This window comes from Schistocerca nitens, chromosome 2 (assembly GCF_023898315.1).
Source record: "Schistocerca nitens isolate TAMUIC-IGC-003100 chromosome 2, iqSchNite1.1, whole genome shotgun sequence".
Taxonomy (NCBI): Eukaryota; Metazoa; Arthropoda; class Insecta; order Orthoptera; family Acrididae; genus Schistocerca; species Schistocerca nitens.
This window is the reverse complement of record NC_064615.1, coordinates 436988530-437004605: the sequence shown is the minus strand read 5'-3', so window position 1 is coordinate 437004605 and position 16076 is coordinate 436988530.

Here is a 16076-nt window from a genome sequence, read left to right as displayed (position 1 = left end):
AGTCTGCGCACCCTAAAAGAGCTCAGGAAACTTCACTGGACTGTTTTTCTCATCCACCATATAGCCTGGATATCGCGTTCCTACTTCCATCTGATGGCTCGATGAAGTATGCATCCTCGGGAAGCAGTACGTGGGCCATGGGGAGGTTGTTGATGCAGCAAGACGTTGTCTCCGACGTCGACCGGTAGAATGGTACCATAAAGGCACAAAGGCCCTCCCGGTAAGGTGGCGTAAGGCCGTCGGTAGATTATATTGAAAAGTAGGGTTTTGTGGCCAGAAGATTCGGGAGTAATATGGTGCATTGGGATTCTAAAAAAAACCAGCCTGTTACATTACTGATTGAACGGCCCTCATATTATAAAATCTCCTGCAAATCTGTTCCCACAGTATGGTTTGAGAATGGACGCATCTCCGATACTAATCTCTATCAATAATTGAAGGAAACTTCGTAATGCAACTTACGATGATACTCCTGCCATTTATTTAGTGTCATGTTTTTTTGTAAATTCAGTATCAAAACATTTTTAAGTATGGTATGTAAACATTATTAACTATGAAAATAGTTTCACAAGGTTGTCAACAAGGATTTTGCGTAATTTTCGTAGACTTTGTGGTAAATGCTTGAAATCGGTGTCTTCTCCTAATTGGCAATATTCTTTCCCTATCCCAGTTTGCTGAGATCAAGTTGGAAAAGTTCGAGCTCGACATCGAGGCGAGACGTTAAGCGCCCCGCCCTAGGTTAGGATAGGAACACAAGGAAAAAGAAAATCTGTGAACGGTATTAAGTAATAGGGTTATTAATTTCTAATGTACTGAAATACGATTAGTCGGTTGAATTTCATCCAGAATATGATGGCTTTATGCATGGGTAAAGAAATAAAGTTAACCTTGACAAATTTAACTGCTACTTGCTTAACAAGAAAACTTCGTACACTCGCTTCTGTGTGAGCCTGTATAAGGACCTCAGTTCTGACCTACAAGTGTCATAATTTCCGTTACGGTGGACGAAATAGAAATTACCGCACGCGGCCAGGTTTATGGCGTGTAAATATCACGAGAAGGCCATTCAATAAAGTAGGCGTCTGCAGTGCGTCGTGAAAGAGATAAGGCGGCCTCAGGGGCCGTGAAGGAAGCCGGCAGCTCGTCGGCTTATTCACGCGAGTTCGCGATAAGGCAGGCAGGCGGGCCCGCGACTGCGGCTGCGGCACCGGGAGCGCCGCCGCCTCTGCCTCCCCCCCCCACCCCCCCGCACGGGGGTACCGCAGGGGGCCCGCCTCTGTCCCGTCACGTGTCCCGTTCCACTGGCGACCACTCACCGCCGCCATAGATATTATGGAGACGCTTCTTTATTGACTACTTTATTCTCATCATGCAGCTCACGTTAATAATCTCTCATATTGATTTGCAGCATGCTCACCCTTACATTGGTTACGCGTCAGAAGTGCCAGGTAAATAACGGACCCAGAACAAAAATTGACGTTTTTAATTTATCGTTCACGGTACTCACTGGAACTATGTCATTTATGCACATATCCTTGATTCGCGTTACTTAGAATAAAAATGTAAATGTTTGCATATTCGTGTACGTTATTGTATTGTTAAGTACAGAACCATAATATCAGAAGGCATGAGAAGGCGGTCATATCTACCCACGAATAAAACTCCTAGGCAGGATGAGATCGACGCCAATATGCTAAAAGAATTGCCCCCGGAAAGCATCGTCTATCTCATTAACACCTTCTCCAACATAGGAGAACCGATAGTACCCTCCGCCATACATCGTCAGGTGGCTTGCGGAGTATGGATGTAGATGTAGATGTAGATACTGCGGCAAACATTCTACCCCACAGCAATGACATGAACGGTCGTTGCCGCGGTTCCCAAACCCAGCGAAAATCAAAAAATGGTTCAAATGGCTCTGAGCACTATGGGACTTAACTTCTGAGGACATCAGTCCCCTAGGACTTAGAACTACTTAAACCCAACTAACCTAGGGACATCACACACAGCCATGCCCGAGGCAGGATTCGAACCTGCGACCGCAGCGGTCGCGCGGTTCCAGACTGTAGCGCCTAGAACCGCTAGGCCACTCCAGCCCGCGGTGAAAATCAGGCAGACCCAAAGGGCTACCGGCTGATAAGCCAACAGTGAGCAAGGACTTTCAGCGCATTCTTCTTCACCGACAGACCCACCACCTTACCCACCAAGACGTCCTATCTAGAGAGAAATTTGGATTCAGAACTGGAAATTCTATACCACATCAACTACTCCGCGTAGCAGAAAAAGCCACACAAGCATTCAACGACAATACTGTGGCATGATATTGTTAGATGTCACGGGCGCATTTGGCAGTGTCTGGCCTTCTCGTACAGTCTTTACACACAATAAAGGATTATATCACTGGTGAAGTCACTCGCCGATTACCTCGAAGGCAGGGCTTTCGTTGTTAAGACTCCTCATGGTGAATCAACGCCCAGATAAGTACATGAAATAGCACCACAGGGGTCGGTAATTGACCCTGTCTTATAAAATGCATATACCACCAAACTCCCTACTTCGCCACGTGTCACCCCATATGTCTACGCCGACGACATTACTCTCACGTGCCTGAGCAGGTGGCAGGTCGCCGTCCAGAGAGGACTACAAACTGTCTGCTCTGACATTGAATGATGAGTACAGACTGACGCATGGGTTTTAATGCTGAAAAAAAGGAAAGGTTCAAACGGCTCTGAACACCATGGGACTCAACATCCGAGGTCACAGTCCTCTAGAACTTAGAACTACTTAAACCTAACTAACCTAAGGACATCACACACATCCATGCTCGAGGCAGGATTCGAACCGGCGACCGTAGCGGTCGCGCGGTTCCAGACTGAAGCTCCTAGAACCGCTCGGCCACAACAGCCGGCAGTGCTGCAAAAAGTCAATCTATGCCACTGCCTAGGAGGCGTGTCTCGATCGTCCCTAACATTACGCTCTTTAACTTGCGCCTACCGTAAAGTACCTTGGTGTGACTTTGGACCCCCAACTCTGATGGAAGCACCACTTGACGAAGTCCATGAGAGGATGACCAACACTCTGGGCACTTTTTCCACTCATCAAAGAGCGTTAAGCTCTCTCCACGGCATGTGGTATTCAGATTTGTTGGTCTTACATATGGCCAATAATGGACTACGCCTGCCCTGCCTCATCTCACCAAACTCCAGTGCCTCCAAAACAAAGCTCTGCGAAGAATATATCAGGTCTACATCTACATCTACATCTACATTCATACTCCGCAAGCCACCCAACGGTGTGTGGCGGAGGGCACCTTACGTGCCACTGTCATTACCTCCCTTTCCTGTTCCAGTCGCGTATGGTTCGCGGGAAGAACGACTGTCTGAAAGCCTCCGTGCGCGCTCTAATCTCTCTAATTTTACATTCGTGATCTCCTCGGGAGGTATAAGTAGGGGGAAGCAATATACTCGATACCTCATCCAGAAACGCACCCTCTCGAAACCTGGCGAGTAAGCTACACCGCGATGCAGAGCGCCTCTCTTGCAGAGTCTGCCACTTGAGTTTATTAAACATCTCCGTAACGCTATCACGGTTACCAAATAACCCTGTGACGAAACGCGCCGCTCTTCTTTGGATCTTCTCTATCGCCTCCGTCAACCCTATCTGGTACGGATCCCACACTGATGAGCAATACTCAAGTATAGGTCGAACGAGTGTTTTGTAAGCCACCTCCTTTGTTGATGGACTACATTTTCTAAGCACTCTCCCAATGAATCTCAACCTGGTACCCGCCTTACCAACAATTAATTTTATATGATCATTCCACTTCAAATCGTTCCGCACGCATACTCCCAGATATTTTACAGAAGTAACTGCTACCAGTGTTTGTTCCGCTATCATATAATCATACAATAAAGGATCCTTCTTTCTATGTATTCGCAATACATTACATTTGTCTATGTTAAGGGACGGTTGCCACTCCCTGCACCAAGTGCCTATCCGCTGCAGATCTTCCTGCATTTCGCTACAAATTTCTAATGCTGCAACTTCTCTGTATACTACAGCATCATCCGCGAAAAGCCGCATGGAACTTCCGAGGAACTTCCCAGCGGCGCACCTACAAGGCGCAGCTGATGGAAAACTCATGGTTGACTTATTTAAAGACCACGCAATGAAATTTTACAACCCTTTGAACAGCCATCTTTTAAGGCGCAACTACTTTTCCGACCGTTGCAAGCGGCCCTTGGTGCTGATTTACCGGCATTAGGGCCCCATGAAGCTGACTCCAGGTCAGATCTGATTCCTGGTATCACGCATACACATTCAGACACGAGAAGCAGTATATAAACACTATCACTCTGAATAGAAGGCAATAACCACCCGCCGGCCGGTGTGGCCGAGCGGTTTTAGGCGCTACAGTCTGGAACCGCGCGACCGCTACTGTCGCAGGTTCTAATCCTGCCTCGGTCATGGATGTGTGTGATGTCCTTAGGTTAGTGAGGTTTAAGTAGTTCTAAGTTATAGTGGACTGATGACCTAAGATGTTAAGTCCCGAAGAGCTCAGAGCCATTTTTGAATAACTACCCCGGCGAAAACTGAACCGTAAATACAGGGCTATTTTCACTAGAGACAATGCCTGCCTGGAGGATGCAGGTACTATTACTTATAAACACGATATCAACGGATATTGTCACTGGTATAAATTGTTTCAAAGTACTAGTATTCACTTATTGTTTTGTTTTATTAGCGTACACATATGATCGATTCTATAGAATCTACCTTGTGTGCGGTCTTACAAAGACTAAATTTGTGAAACTGTTTGAAATACTGTGTGCCAGCCATTTTCACTGGTTCTGACTGAATCTAAGAACTTGCTCATAAACGACTCTTTTTACCTGTTTACGAGTTACATAGCTTGCGCTGTATTGTACAGGCAAGTGCAGGGCACATTGTTACTTGTTGAGGAAGGACATTTTCTATCATATAATCTTATTTTGTACAGTTTTGTTGAGCTAAACAAATTAATCAATAAAGGCACTGACGCCCCTTTCAAAGCTAAATAAAATATTTTAGAGCAAGTGTAATATGGGTTAAATTATTTTAATTTTACAAAACTGAACACCAGTACAGATAATGACACTCTCTAAGACATATTTGCACAAAAATATGTGTGCAACATTTAGCTTCATGAGCTTTGACATAATGCCTTTTCATCAGCTTTCTGTGCTTTGCTGGTCACTCACAGATCTCATCGTAGAGGTGTATAATATGCTCTCCCAGAACATACTGCTGGAGTTTGTTAATATCCTCCACTTTTTTCGAGTTAATCAGAGACTTATTCAGGTACGCCTTTTCTGCAGGGAATTATATATCTTCACATTTTGCCAGCTTAACCTATGAGATCTTAACCCTCGATAAAGTTATAAGTTTTCTACACTCGTTTTTTGTGAACATGAAGTATTTTGCTATACCCAAGTGTTCTTTTTCTTCTTGAGATATAGTGTTACCTGAGATTCCGTAGATAAAACTTTTCTCTTACAAACTTTCTTCCACCAGTGTTTGAAATCAATTGAAAAATTTCCTAACGAAGTACACTTTAGACTTGCTCCACCAGCATCGTTGCATACACTATTAATTCGGTTCATTTGTCTCGTTATAACGGCAAAATTATGATCTCAGGGGAGGAATGAATCACCCCTTACTGGCTAGTGTTGAAAAACTTTGTTAAGTCATCCAGAGGAAACCAGTGTCATTAGGTATTGGATATAGTGTAGTTACGAGTTTTCCCCTGAAAGCATGGGAAAATAAATATGACACTTTTGCTTTTTTCGGTATAATTTTAGTAGTAATAGTCAATGACAAAATTTGGGACCTCATTTGGTCGTCTATGTCCTATACCCTCATGGTATAAATGAAAATTTTCGTCCTTTTTCTTCTTGTCATGGATACATGAATATACACACTCACAGCTGGTAAAGTCAAAAAACATCCTGTAGAGGAATGTGGGGTAGAGGCAGGTTCTGCATGTAGTCGAGACAAATACATGTAACATCGTCTCGACTCTTACTCATATTCTTAACCTCATTCTTTCTTTTTGTGAAATTTCTTGGAACTGTTTTTGTCTACTAATAGTTCTGTGGCTGCAATGTGTTTTATATTATCATTCAGGGAGTTACTTTTCTATTTTATACATAGTTCCTCACATGTGGCTCATATATCTTTCTGTGTCCTAGCAAAAGTATAATCCAAGTTTTCACTGTAATATTTTACATAAATCCCGTAAATTACTTTTGATTCCTGGTATTTTGTACAAGAAAGAGATTGTATAATTTTAACACTGAGGTCAGTATTGAGGTATTTGATATGCTAATTTGCATATTTAGCCTCCTTAAGAGGAAAATGGCATGAGGTGTTCATGTATTTTTTCATTAGTTTCTCCAGGTGCAACAGTTTTAGAATTTTTATTCGTACCACTATTTTCTTCTTGAGGCCCACGTGCTGCTACCACTTGCTACCAGAAGTAATATGAGACGTCACATTATTTTTTGTGATATTCCACATAAACTCAGAAAAGCTTCCACATCCTATAACACAAAACACTATAAAGAACGTTACAGTAGCTTGATTTCAGGTTGTCAGTTCGTGTCTTTTTATGCTGAACATATATTTTAGTCAGCAGTCCTTGAAGAAAACGGTCTTGTCCTGTTTTCGTCTCAAAATCGAGAAATGATTTTAAAATCTGTATTTTGCCTGCGTCAGTGAACTTGCTACAAACTTTCACTTGCATATGGAAAGAAATAGCCTGTATTAAATGTAATAGACATATCAAATTTACACTAAGTTTAACAACAAAAACGAGGTTCATTGTAGTATCAGTTGAAATATATTAGATACTTCACCCTAAGATTGACTCGTTTAATGAGTTTTTAAAACTTTTAACATACTTATGTTGTTATCCCTTTTTAAGAAATTAAGTACCGTGGTCCAGGCCTAACTTTTAAAAGATCTAGGGCATAATCTTTTTAAACTAGTCCTTGGACACCGTTAGTTCTTGTAACATTCTAGCTCCTAGCCAGAGTTATTATAACCTGGGACAGTTGTAGTATTTTAGAGATGTAATTCACCACTTTCTTAGCTATTGTAAAAGATTTTTAACAGTAAAACGTAGGTTTCTAACCCAGGTTATCGGCTCTTCAATCTCTGTTCTTTCCACCAAGTTATCAAATCACGCTTGGAACCTAGATCAATTTGCTATTTACATTATGTAGATCAAGCCTAAGTACTCTCACACGTTTTAGACAAGATAAAATAATTTCATAACATTAAAGTTCACATATATTTTGAGGTTACCAACTTATTTGTAATCAGGTCCAATAGCCTTTGTTTTCACAATTTTACCGCCGTACTTTATGTATTTCATTCCCTTAATTTTGCAGTCATATTTTGATTATAACTGTCAGGATTTTTTCTTCTAAAATGTTTGGGACCTTGTACCATGGCCTCACATTCAAATATTATTAGATGAGTAGTTTTCTTTCGAGTTCAAACTTCATACGGAGTCTTGTTTGTTTTACAGTTTTAGTAGGCGATCTGTTATTTAGATACACTGCAGTTGATACTGCTTCTGCACAGTAATATTTTGGCATTCCTGCATCCTTTAACTTGTTGCTTGCTTTCTCTGCAATTATTCTGTTAGGCAGTTATGCTACTCAGTTTCGAGCGGAACTACAGCGAATTGTACTTTGATGTCGGATTCCAAATTCACTCAGTTGTTGCCTAAACTGTTTATTGGCATATTTGGTACCATTGTCTGATCTGAAGATTTTTATCTTATTACCAGTCTGTCTTTCAAGCATGGCGCGAAAACTGGGAAATATTTCGACTAAATCTTCATTTTGAGAGGACAGAAGTCGTGATTTGTTTTCCACAATGGTCTCTGTCTATCAGCTGCTACAGCCCTGTATGTCTATTTTTACTTGTTGTAAACGGTGATCTGCCTTGCTTGCCTTGTATACTTTTCAAGATAAGTTAAAGCTATACCTTCCTTTACGCCATAATTTTTAACACGGCCATCCTTTTCATATTAAGATTTCCGAGTCTTCGATGCCATAAAAAACTTTCTGCTGAAAATACTGGCTAACTATTGGAAATATGAAAAACCTCTAATCCATAAACACCCCTTTCTTTAATTGCTGTGGCTATCACGCTGCCACTCTGATCAATTATTTCCGAACCTTTTAAACCAAAAACTACCATGTTACCTTTATTCACCATCCCACTCACGATTCAAAATTCTGAGTAAGTTTTGCACAGAAAACACCAGAAACAGCTCTTTCACAGTTTGTAGCTTCTTACAAATGGACTACGTACCGTTCACCCACGACACACACAGTGAAATCACTGACTGAGAAGATTGCCTGACGCAGTAGTAAAGTGACTGTTGCAAGCGGCTAGTGAATGACAACCCCGAGTGCAGTGGTCCTGTATGGGAAGAGGGGCTGCGTAGTGGCGTCACAGGTAGCGGGTTACCAGCAGCACGCCTTTTTGCTCATCTCTTCTGGAAATCGGAATACCGGGTAGCGCTGTGTATGTACTAAACCAATCATCTCAACGACAACCTTGGCGCATCTATTTGAGAGTGGACGAATTTCGAGGACGGAACATATTCTGGAAATATTTACTGCACTCAATAGCAAAGGGAGTGCTTATGGGACGTTCTGAATGTTCTCTTCCTATGGCGTCTGTATTTTTGTTGTGTCTCTCCTCGGCAGCTCTCACACTTGGTGCGCGGTGTAGCCGCGTGGTCTTGGGGCGTCTTGCCACGGTTCGCGCGGCTCTTCCCGTTCGAGCCCTCCCTCGGGCATGGATATGTGTGTTATCGTTAGCGTAAGTAAGTTAAAGTTATTAAGTAGTGTGTAAGCCTAGGGACCGATGACCTGAATAGTTTGGTCCCATAAGAACTTACCACCACCACCACCATTCTCACGCTTGGGTCTTTCGAGATACACCTGGGGTTTGTATCAAGACTCATAACGTTTGCTTCTACAATGGGCCTAAGACAGAGCTCGCAAACGATGCCACTCCGAACTGGTTACAGTCACTAAAAACAGTGCTAGTTATACGTTGTAGGACTGGGATTGAGTAGCTGTGATTCATTAAACCAGGGGTGACGTAGTCACTGTGAAGGTGACAGCGATCCAATGTTGTGAAATTTTGGTAAATGACTCAACAGTCGCTGATCGTTAGTAATTCTTTATTCGATTACGGATACGTTTCAGTCTCACATGGATTCAAATTATTATAAAATAGTAATCAAATATGTCCCATATGTTGGGTCATTGTTTGTGTACTGTATGTAGTGACGGTCATAGGGGCAGGTCACAAATATCAGCACACTAGGCTGTGGAGTAGGAGGGCTAGCCCAGCAGCAGCAACTTCATTCACAGTTTGAATGATGATAATTAATTTTTTACAATTTTAACCAGTGAGCACTTGGACACAACTAAGTAAATTCCTTCCAGTATGGAAAACTAGAATGAAATGCTGTTTACGAACAATTTGTAGTTAGCAATAATACTTCACAACACTCAGTAAAGTAGATGTTCGTAAGAATTTCCGTAAATTTTAGAATTAAGAAAATATGTACCCTGCTCTTACTTAACTCTATGTCATAACAACTTATCTTTTCATAACAATTTGAATAATAGTTGAAAATTAAGAATAAATGCCCCTGAATCATACCGAACTCTGTCAACAACCTTCAATTAACCGCCATAATTAAGGCACATGCGCCACATGGCTCACTAAGTCTTTAACTGATAGCAATTCAGGTTACAAGATATTTAAGCTCAAAACGCGCCACGGCAATCACCAAACGAATAATTAAATACACTCCTGGAAATTGAAATAAGAACACCGTGAATTCATTGTCCCAGGAAGGGGAAACTTTATTCACACATTCCTGGGGTCAGATACATCACATGATCACACTGACAGAACCACAGGCACATAGACACAGGCAACAGAGCATGCACAATGTCGGCACTAGTACAGTGTATATCCACCTTTCGCAGCAATGCAGGCTGCTATTCTCCCATGGAGACGATCGTAGAGATGCTGGATGTAGTCCTGTGGAACGGCTTGCCATGCCATTTCCACCTGGCGCCTCAGTTGGACCAGCGTTCGTGCTGGACGTGCAGACCGCGTGAGACGACGCTTCATCCAGTCCCAAACATGCTCAATGGGGGACAGATCCGGAGATCTTGCTGGCCAGGGTAGTTGACTTACAACTTCTAGAGCACGTTGGGTGGCACAGGATACATGCGGACGTGCATTGTCCTGTTGGAACAGCAAGTTCCCTTGCCGGTCTAGGAATGGTAGAACGATGGGTTCGATGACGGTTTGGATCTACCGTGCACTATTCAGTGTCCCCTCGACGATCACCAGTGGTGTACGGCCATTGTAGGAGATCGCTCCCCACACCATGATGCCGGGTGTTGGCCCTGTGTGCCTCGGTCGTATGCAGTCCTGATTGTGGCGCTCACCTGCACGGCGCCAAACACGCATACGACCATCATTGGCACCAAGGCAGAAGCGACTCTCATCGCTGAAGACGACACGTCTCCATTCGTCCCTCCATTCACGCCTGTCGCGACACCACTGGAGGCGGGCTGCACGATGTTGGGGCGTGAGCGGAAGACGGCCTAACGGTGTGCGGGACCGTAGCCCAGCTTCATGGAGACGGTTGCGAATGGTCCTCGCCGATACCCCAGGAGCAACAGTGTCCCTAATTTGCTGGGAAGTGGCGGTGCGGTCCCCTACGGCACTGCGTAGGATCCTACGGTCTTGGCGTGCATCCGTGCGTCGCTGCGGTCCGGTCCCAGGTCGACGGGCACGTGCACCTTCCGCCGACCACTGGCGACAACATCGATGTACTGTGGAGACCTCACGCCCCACGTGTTGAGCAATTCGGCGGTACGTCCACCCGGCCTCCCGCATACCCACTGTACGCCCTCGCTCAAATTCCGTCAACTGCACATACGGTTCACGTCCACGCTGTCGCGGCATGCTACCAGTGTTAAAGACTGCGATGGAGCTCCGTATGCCACGGCAAACTGGCTGACACTGACGGCGGCGGTGCACAAATGCTGCGCAGCTAGCGCCATTCGACGGCCAACACCGCAGTTCCTGGTGTGTCCGCTGTGCCGTGCGTGTGATCATTGCTTGTACAGCCCTCTCGCAGTGTCCGGAGGAAGTATGGTGGGTCTGACACACCGGTGTCAATGTGTTCTTTTTTCCATTTCCAGGAGTGTAGATACCAATAGGTCAGTGCGAAATAAATTTCAACCTAAAATGTAAGCAGCTATCAGAATAAAGCCAGCTATGTTTAAGAAAGTAAAATACATTCAATAAAGTTATTATTGATTTACAGTCCCGGCCGACTTCGAACCGTGAGCAGACCGACATGAGATGCCTCGACCCATACTATTGTAACATTACGAGTCAAGATAGCTGTAACGAAACTTGAATAGCGTAAAGTTATCGTTAAAAACGCATGCCGCGCGATTTGTTACGATTTGGTCGGTCATAATAATAGTAACATGCTTTTAAATACAATTAAAATATAACGGCGATACTTGTTTAGTGTTATTGGAAATAATATGTAGTAAATTAATGAGTAAGGTAACCGATCCTATAAGAATAGGTAAAATGGGGCATGTTAAGGTGTTTTGCTTTATATCGACTAAGCCGATGATACGGCGTCTTTTTTTCCGTTTACTACTAGAAATAAACAAGTAAAGAAGTGCTAATTGTGCGTTGTGAAAAATATAGGGGCGAATTTTAAATAGCTTCAGTGTATAACCAGACTAACAAATGGACATTTAGTTACACGAAATCGCGGATAGCGAAGTGTGGTCATTAAATTGAGTACACCTACAGGGCGGTCAATTCCGGGATAAGTCTATTCGCATCTCACGAGGGACACGGTATTGAGACCGGTTTTTTTTTAATTATATCGCGGAGAGCGGGCTTCGATTTATAAAAAGGAGAAAAGCTGTATCATTATCATTAACTGTTGCTGTCAAGCAACAAAAACTGTTCATCAAAGGGTTTCGGTGAATGCGAAATGAAACTGTGAACGAAGTTATGTTAAATAAAACAGAAGAGACATACAGTTTGGTCGTATCTGTTATTATTCCATAAACTGTAACATTTCTTCTCGCTGTACGAAGTCCTTACAGACGATTGTTATGACAATTTACTTTGAAGGGATCTTTTACGAGTTAAGTTTTGGGGACCTGGTCAAGAGGGGATAGTTCGTAGATCCTAACTACTGCAGCTATTCTGGAATCAGGAGCTACCGTGACCGTTGTGTGTTGTCAATGGCTGAAGGTCATCATATCTCATGCTCTAAGATCGACGCGCCTTTCCTCTTGGTACAACGGTGTCTCACGGTAACAACGACAACGCTGACGACGAAGGAAGATACGGTAGAAGTGGCGCCACAACGTGCGGCACGATCGAGGAGCATTGCTGCATCGAGTCGAGTGTCATCCGGATTCACGAACCCTAGAGTTGGAAAATAATGTAGCAGCCATTGAATCTGCCCAATGAGAGAGGTATTCTTCAATAATCGCTAAAAGTGAGCGATACTAGCAGGTATGATTAAAATAACAGTATAATTATAGAAAAAGGGAAGGTGAGACTTGTGATTTTGGTAGATAAATATATATAATAACATAGTGAGAATAAGTGTATGTCTTGGTAGCGAATAATCATGTCAGAACGAACGAAAAGAATAAATGACAATGTGCAGTTGAGTAGAGTAATAAGTAGAGAGAGAGAGGAAAGTGAAGAGGATATGGATGATGCATCCCATGAGCTCAATGTGGGACAGGAGACATGTACAGATAATAATACAGTTATTGATTTAGAGCCGTTAGGAGATTCAAATACAATGATAAGTAAGGTAAGCAGTGTGGGAGAACATAAAGATCTTGAGGTTTCAGAAGTAGATCAGCAAGTTGATCCTCAAAATGGAAGTATTAATCAAAATGTTTGATATGCTGGTATCATTAAATATTCAAATGGGTGTAATGAATGGAAGACTTGGTTCACTAGAAAAAGATAATAAGCAATTAAAAGAGGACAGTCAAAAGTTAAATGAAAAATTTGAGGCCAAATTTGGTTCATTATAAGTTAAAATCGATTCTTTGGAAAGCAAACTGAACACCTTTCATTATAAACTGGAAAATACTAAGAAAGAATTAAAGGCGGACTGGGAGACTCAATTAAATGCGAAATTTGGAGAACTAGATGTAGAGTTTTTTAACACCTTAGAAAGGCAATATAATAATATATTGGGAAAACTTCATGACGTAGAAAAGAAATATGAGGTAGTTTCGAAGAGTTATGATCGCCTGTCCAATAGGATGGTTAAGTGTGAAAGCAGCTGTTTCAATGCTAGCGCACGGATAGAAGAGCTTTCGAAACAAATAGTCGAGTTTGAGTTCGATGCTCGTGAGGGGATTGACAAGTATTTAGTAGATCAAACTAAAAGACTTGACGGGGATCTATCTGAATGGATAGAAATAAAAAGAAATGAAAATGTAGACAAGGTTAAGACTACTACTGGATCCCAGCCAAATGAAAATATCAATGAGCACCTAAGTAGAAATGATGAATTAATTAAGCTCTTCACTAGCGAAATTCAGAAAATAAAAGACAAAATAGTTGATGAGTTACCTAAATGGCAAAAGGAAACCAATCATAAATTGGCGGATTTAGAACGCAAGTCATCACAAAATTTGTTGACAGGCGACGAACGTTCCGAGAATAGGTCGAAAAACAACCGAACATGTGATAATACGAAGTACAATTGTGGTGAAAATTTGCATTGGGAAGTTGATGATTCGGTTGGTAAAGATGATGATTCTTTTGGTCAGCGAGGATATTTGTCTACTTTAAAGTTGGAGAACAGCATTTTTAAAAGTAGACAGTTCCCAAAATTCTCCACTGAAAAGAACAACCTGCATCCGAAAATCTTTATCAATAATTTCAAAAGAATATTTCCACGTAGCTGGTCTGAACACGACCGAATTCAATTTATAGTATCCAAAATTACCGGAGAAGCTGCATTATCGGCCACCGACGTAAGTGAAAGTTGCCATACTTGAGCTGAGTTTGAACAACGTTTTTTGGCTAAATACTGGTCGTCGAGTAAACAAGAGAAATTAAGAAAATAGGTTTATCAACCTGAGTATTTTAACAGTAAAAGGAGTACTTTAAGGCAATATTTTGAAAAGTACATAAATAAGACATGTTATTGGAGTGATCCGATTTCTCACAAGGAAGTGATCAGAATTTTGAAGGGACGGTTGCACATAAATATACGTGAAAAGTTAATAAATGTTCCTGACCACGATGTAGAACAATTCGTGTCGGTGATTGACTCTATAGATATGATTATGGAACACGCAACACAAATGAGTAGTAATCAGATGTCGACTCACACTCATAGTAATACGAATAGTTATAATAATAATTTAACGTATGATAATAATAATACCGAAAACCAGGTCAAATCCGCATCACAGGAGCGTGGACAATCTTCGTCCAATGGTTGCAATAAAAACAATGATTATAATAAATATAGAAGAGATACTTACTATGGTAGAGGTAAACCTCGATATGGTGACGCGAATGTGCATAATAGTGATATTAATAAGAGTAACAGGTACCCAAGTGATGAACCCAATTGTATTCGACCTTGGGAAGATAATTCGAAGCATAATGTTCATCGGCAGGATGGAACAAATGCCTCGAGTCCTCATCCAGCACAAGGAGTTATACCAATGGGCGAAGGAGCCTCCGATGTGCGACGGGGTGAATACCATAACTCGGATCATACTGCACGGATTGTGGAAGTTCATGAACCCCCACCGATGACTCAACGAGATAGATTAAACTAATATCAGTCACCAAATGCCTTCCTAGGATGACTGGAAAGGAGAAGGAAGGCAAGCATCAATTTGAACAGAGTATTAAGGTACAATAATGATCAGGATGTAAGGAATGAATTAATTGAAGAAAAACCTGAAGTTTCTAATAAATGTGGACAAATTTTAAAGGCGATAATTCCAACAAGTATAAATAATGTTGATGTTGAAATATTAATTGATACTGGAGCAACTATTAGTGTCATGTCGCTGGACTGTTTAAAACAGATAAGCCGAGGGGTAAAAATGCCCACTTCTCCTATCACAGGATGTACCGTGTTTGGCGCGTTCAGCGCAAAAATGCAAAAAGCTGTGAAACAGGTACGTGTCGACGTTACAATACGGGGGGCTCAAGTAGAAAGTACATTCCTGGTTGTTCCTAAAATGACAGTACCATGTACCCGGGGTTTGGATTTTTTATGTGAGACCGGTGCAATAATTAATTTAGAGGAAGGTGAATGTACATTTAATTCCAATGGTAATGTTTTGACAGCCACCCTGAGAAAGGGCCAAGTAATTCCAAATCAATTGTGTATGAATCTAATGGTAAAATATGTCAGTATTGATGACGAAAATTTGCCTTGTTGAATGTTCTGAAGAAATGATGAATAAAATGTCATTGAGGGAAAAGGTGTTAGAATATTTATCTGTTATCCAAAGGGACAAACTGTACTACTTGTTGGAAGCATATCAGTCGATTTTTAGTAAACGTCTGGGTATAATAAAAGACTTTGAATACCATATAAAGACGTATGCACATAGACCCTTTTGTCGTACTTCCTATTCTATCCCATGGACAAAGAAAGAAGTAGTCAGAAAGGAAATCAATAAAATGTTAGAATGGGGTATTATTGAGCCCTCAGATTCCGAATATTGTAACCCTCTTGTGGCGGTAATTAAACCCAATGGTGACATCAGATTGGTGTTGGATGCCAGAGAGATCAATAAGATCATTACACCTGTACAAAAGCCACCGGAGAACCTAGAAGAGTTAGTACAAAAGTTTTATGGTGCCCGCTTCTTAACTTCTTTGGATATGCGCAGTTCATATTGGCAAACTAGAATATCGAAAGAATCTCG